We start from the raw sequence: 6,173 nt of genomic DNA on the forward strand, positions 1-6,173 counted from the left end.
AAAAAGCTCTTTATCTCTTCTTCCTCACAGACATGAGGTGTCTCTTCTGACAGACAGACTTCTCTGCTCAATCTGCGCTAACAGCTTTGCTGGCAGAGCTGCTTTGGTGTGGGGCACATTAAGGAAAAAAACCAAAAAACCTCCCAGCCTGTTGCTGCTTGCTGTCTGCTTGTGCCATGGTGCTGGATGTTGCCGGGTCGAGGGCGCAGAGCTCCTGTCCCCGCTCCGCTGGCCAGCCGTGCCAGCAGGGATGCACGGAGGAATGGTCTTGGAGGAAAGCCACAGCTCTGCTGCTTCCACCGCCGCCCTGTCCACCCTGTGCTCTGGTTTTGGACCAGCCACGGCCTCTCTGTTGGATGGATTCAGGTCAGCAACGCTGAGGAATACCAGATTACCTGAATAAACCCTGTGTCGTCTGTCTGAGGAAGCAGTGCTTGTGCTCAGGGTCTGGCCACAAACTACAGCAACGAGGATTCCTGTTTACAGCAAAAAAACAGCAACAGTGGCAGATGGGTTTCTCCCACTCCAAGCAAAAAGGAAAAACCCAAACCAAACAGCCCATGTGCGTGGAGACAGACCAGAGTTTCCATCTTGGCACACAGTGGGCGGTTCTTCACAAAAAACAGATGCTGAAAGTCAGTCTCCAAAGTCCATGTGTTGAAAGTGCTGAGTGGCCAACAGCCCTCACCGAAACTGCTGTGTGCTGGTGCGGGGCTCTGTGTGCTCCTGGGGGATTCGCTCCTGCACCTCTTCCCCCCACAGCCGCTGCGGAGCCGCTCATTTCTCCTGCTCAGAATCTGCCCAGCGAAAGGAAAACCTCCTGGGAGGCAGTACAGGTGCAGAGAGCAGCAGGCGGGCGCCGCTCCCAGGGAGCGCAAAAGCCTTCCCCACAGCAAGCTGTGCCGCGTCACTCGATAAAATACAAGTAGAGAAACCCAAAAGCCCAGCAGACGCTGTGGCGTCTGCGTTAAGGGGAGGAAGGGGGAACAAACCCACTAAATCAAACCTGAGTCAACAGGCAACCACACGCCCTCCTCCTGCGCTGGCTCGTGGGGCGCTTCAGCCCAGCCCCTGCCCCGGTGGCAGGGGTAGCGGAGAAGCATCGGGGACGCATTTGGGGCTGTAATGAAGGACTCCATCTCCCTACCGCATGTCAGGCATCATTAGCACCAACGCTCCTGCGACTTCTGCCAAATGAATTGGTCTGGGAGCGCGAGCTGTGCGGCCAGGAAAGGGCAGATGCAGTCAGCAAGGAAGTTTCCAAATTAATCCGGGGAGTCTCCTTTCTTGTGAGCGCTTGAAAGACCAAGCCTGAATCGACTTGACAGCTTCTTCTGTAGGGACACATATGGCACGGGAACATTTGATGTCTCAGCTAATAACAAACTTGAAACCAATGTGAATGGGCGATTATGAAAGATGCTAAGAGACAATTTACATTTGCACCACAGAGCTTCAGTCTGATTTGATTACAAAATCCAGCGAGAATTACAAATAATACATTTTGTAAATTCTGTTAGCAGCCTAAGAGCTGCAGTCCAGCAGCGTGGCCAAGTTTGTGCCCAAGTTTGGGCCATGGCGGTGTTTTCTGTGCCGTGGTCCGGTGCCTGTGAGCCCAGTGCTGCCCTTGGAGGGCAGGGCGGGGTCTCCAGGGGTCTGCTCGCTGCCGGCTGCAAAGCACTAAACCAGAAAGTTGGGATTAGTGGGGCAAAAACAATTTGGCTGCTCCAATTTGCCTTTGAAGTGTTGCGTGAACAAGTGACCCCATGGTTTATGGTTGGCCTCTTTTTAAAGCAAGTCAGCCCTGAGGTCCTTCTAGTGGAACCGTGGGTGCTTTCCAGTCCAACTGCGCATTAAAAACTGCGCTCTTGCCCACGACGGTGCTAACGGCTCGACGGCGGGATGCAGCTCTTTTCTCCTGGGGCTCCTGAGTTACAGCATCTTCAGGAGATGGAAGCCTTCCTGCACTCTTGTGGCTTTATCTCAGCTGCAGTCCCTCCAACTGTTCCTTTCCACTCCCCCTACAAGCGGAGCCCAAACTGTCCCCCCTGTCAATACCCTTTCCACGTGATTATTTGTGCCTGTGCAGCCTCTGCCCGTTCAGCTCACGGGATCTGGAGCCTTGCACAGGAGAGGGAGACAGCTACAGGCAAAATATTCCTCCTGGGGAGGCACGGGTGGATTTGCCCACGGGACGCCGAGCGGGACGTAGCTCTCGGCAGCTGCCCCAGTGCCAGCCAGTCCCTGAATGAAGCGAGTGAAGGAGAAGTGGCTGGTGGATGAGGATAACTGGTACAGCTCCGAACACGGGAGACTTCCCTTCTACGCGCTGAGATTCAGTGAGCCATAATTTTCTCAGGAAATTCACTTTTACCCCTGGGCTGGATTAGAGCGGATTCCTTCCAAGTCAGTGACTGTGTGCAACAACAGAGAAACACGGTCAGCCCGTGCGACGCTTAATGGCCTGCGTTTGCCGAAGACATGGCGACAGAGGTGTTTGCAGAGCCTCGGCCCCTCTGCACAGAAGGGTACTTGCATGAAAAATTACTCCTGCTCTTTCTTTGCTTCTCTTCAGACTAAAGCTATGGACTCCTGTCCCGGAGGAGCCCAATTAGATCCAGATGTCTCGCTAGTCGTATGCGTTTTAATCTCTACTCCGCGTTTACGTAATGCAATATCTGATTTCTGCGTGTAGTTTCCACTGCACAAAAATGAAAATACATCACACGAGCTCCCCAACAAAAGCGAGCGCAGCCGTGCATGCAGCGGGAATCAGCCCAGCCACCGAACCGCCACTCGGTGATTTCTTGTCCGTCTGGTGGGTCTGGCAGAGGTGCCATTGCCAGAAGTCACGTTAGCAGGCAGCAGGGTGATGGTTTTACCAGCTGGTGTCAGTGAACACATGCACGGGAGGCTGGACCCTTGTGCAAGAGGCAGAACAGCTCTGAAATCCTGTTCTTCTGTGGGACCTGACAATGCTCCACTCACGGAAGGTGGACTGGTTCTCTCTAAATGGCAGCTTTCGTAAAAAGGCTCGGGGCAGTCTCCGATGGACCCAGGGTCTTGCTACGCCTCACTTTGGCGTGATTTCTTCTATAATCTGCGTGTTGATTCACCGTTCAGAATTGCTGCATCTCTGAAGGCCTTGGTGAGCACACAGATGGCCAGGCTCTTCCCTAAGCGCAGTCTCCCGAGCATCAGTTGGCACGAAGCTGAAACTCAGCTTGGTGAAGCAAAGGTCACTCTGAGACTGGCTAAAACAGTTCAGGAAAACGCTGCACCGTGCTGCCTTTTCTGGGTATTTCCATGTGATAAATCCAAAGTCTAATCCCCACATCTTCAGCGTGCAGAGTTTTGGGCAAAATGTCCAGTTGTCATTGAAAAAAGCCTGCTCCTTCAGCTTTGCCGTGAAGAGCACGTGTTATTCGGCGTGATTCCATCACAGCACTGACAGCTATGCGCAGCCTCAGGCGAGGAAAGTGACTGCAAATGAAATAAGCCAATTATCAAATCAAATAAAACAATTATCTTTTTTTTCCCCCTTGATATTTTCACATGCTATCCAGGCATGTAGGAGTGCCAGCATGTCCAGGTTTGTCTGTGCACTTTCTCTACCATCAGAAGAGCTTCTTCTCATCCCTTCCCTTAGTATTCCTTCACACTCCCTGGCTCTCGGAGGCTCTGGGAGAATCCTAGAAGCCGTGAGCTGGGACCAGCGAGGAGCAGGGTCAGGCCAGGGCGAAGGAGTGCGGGTGAAGGAGCAGGGTCAAGGAAGCGTGGCAGGAACAAGACGGAATCAGGAGCCGGCACTGGGGTGGCGGTGAGGGGAGTGGGATGCTGTACATGGAGACTGGAAGGGATAAAAGCTTCCAAAAAGTGATGGATTTGGTTTTACTGCCTTTGTTTTCATAGGTTGTGATTACAAACCGGAATTAGCAGAGGTAACAGCCCTGTTCCCCGTTACGGGGAAGGGCTTTATGTGCCAGCGCAGAACCTGCTGCTCACAGCATCCCACCTGCACTGTAATTCTGTAAACTCACGTTTTCCTCTGCGGCTAAACACTCAGATACGCTCACATACAGCTTGATTACAGGGAACAAATTACTTTTTAATTAGGATGGGGAATCCTAGCAAGGAGCAGCAGTGGCTTCATCGTCGCGCTCCAGGCTTGTGTAACAGCGTGTGAGAGGAGGCAAAGCCGCAGCCGTCCATGGCAGAAAGGGAGGTTAAAAAAAAAAAAGGTAAGTTGTAGAGGGAATAAACAGGCAAAGAAAGTCCTGTGTCACAGCGAGGGAGTACGTGAAGCTTTGAATCATTTGACTCCGTGTTTATCCACTGCTCCTGGGAGACAGGGGGAGCTGGAGGGAAGCGGAGGAGTTTAGGAAGTTTGCAAGCAGAGTGCTTGTGTTATTTCTGGCACAAAATTACCAGTCATGTGTGTCCCTTCACAATGCCATTAACCTCCCATGGCGAGGCCGGGAGACCTTCAGAAACGATCAGCCCCAGCGCTTCCATGAAGGGTGACGGAGGCGGTTGGTCCTGGCAGCAGGAGCAAGGTGGGGTAGGATCCAGTTATGCAGAATAAATCTGATAAACGCGGGTTAAAACACTGGAGACAGCTGCTATTGAAATGAGAAACAGCTTTTATCCCTGAACGGTGCCCAGAGCTGCGGGGTGGCTCGCTTGGAGGAAGGTCTGTCACCCAGCTGTTCGGCGTTGAGGCAGGAGGAGTTGAAGACCTGGCCTGGTGGGAGCATCCCTGGCGCCAGGAAGCACCGACAAGGGGGAGCAGCTTTGCCTCCTCTTTTGGGGTCACCTGCCCCTGAGGATCCTTACCAAGACAGAGGCTTTCCTGAGTTCAAGACTTTATTTCACTGAAAATGTCTTCACTGCAAGGGTTGTCATGCACTGGAAGAGGCTGCCCGGGGGGGTGGTGGAGTCCCCATCCCTGGAGGGATTTAAAAAATGCGTAGATGTAGCAATTAGGGACGTGGTTTAGTGGTGGAGTTGGCAGTGTTGGGTTTACAGTTGGACTCGATCATTTGGAAGGTCCTTTCCACCCAAAGTGACTCCATGGTTCTGTAATTCTGTAGCATTTTCCTGCTCAGGTCAGTAATGTTGCTCCCGCCCTGAACTGCGTGTATCGTGCAGTCTGGTTTTGGCTATGCTGTGCTACACATTAGTCCTGAAAGAGGCAAAGGAGAGAAAGTTTTCTCTATTTTTCCCTTCTGACTGTGCAAAAGTGGACGAAACAGGCGACAGAGACTACAAATCTATCCTGTCCCAGTGTAGCCCAAAGAGAAAAGAGTTCAAATACTCTGTAATTACAGTCAGCCTCCAAGAATAAATTTTGCGAGGGCAGTAATCAGATGCTCAGCTCTTACTGTCCGTGGCACAAAATGAAAGAATGTGATTTTTTTAAAACAATGCTACAGTTTAATTAGGCTCAGCAACAGTTTGGAGTTGTTTCTCCCTTGGTAAGAAATTTGAACTGTTGGAGAGTCTGACCACTTGGACGACAGAGAAAAAATAAAAATTAAATGTCGGTCCAGATGCCTACATCTTTCAGAGTGAAGCGTAGTGAAAGCATCAGTTACATGCAGCTTAGGCTGAAGAAGTTAATTAGTATGTAAGCTAATCAGGAGTGTCCTCCTGATAAAATTGTTGCTTTTTTGGAAGCTGAAATGATATGTTACATGGGAAGTCAGTAAGTTTAGATACCTTAAGGACAGATTTCCTAATGCAGAGCGGCAGCATTCAGCCTGTGTGATTGAACCAACGGCCAAGCTTATTAAAAATTGAAAACGTTCTGTTAAACATTCTTAAAATATTCTGGTTTTCGGTGTTCAAATGAAAACCCTATTATCAAAGATTCCCTCCCACTTCCCGCAATCAAAGGAAACTTATTTTCCCAAGTTTCACTTCTGACTGGCCAATGCATGGGTATCATGCCTGCCTGCAGATCGCTGCCGTGAATTTTTAATCCTGGTTTCCTAGAGAGTCCCACGCGGTCACCGCGCCTCGGCGTGTCTCTTCCAGGTGACACCAGGAAATCTGTTGACATATTTCAAACTGGATATAGATGTAGAGTTAACAAAGACATTAAATACTGTCGGCTCAGTGGTACTTTGCAGCAGAATGGCAGAGAGAGAGAAACCCTGGTGAGACCTTTG

The sequence above is a fragment of the Chlamydotis macqueenii genome, chromosome 8 (genome assembly GCF_036417535.1).
Source record: "Chlamydotis macqueenii isolate bChlMac1 chromosome 8, bChlMac1.mat, whole genome shotgun sequence".
Taxonomy (NCBI): Eukaryota; Metazoa; Chordata; class Aves; order Otidiformes; family Otididae; genus Chlamydotis; species Chlamydotis macqueenii.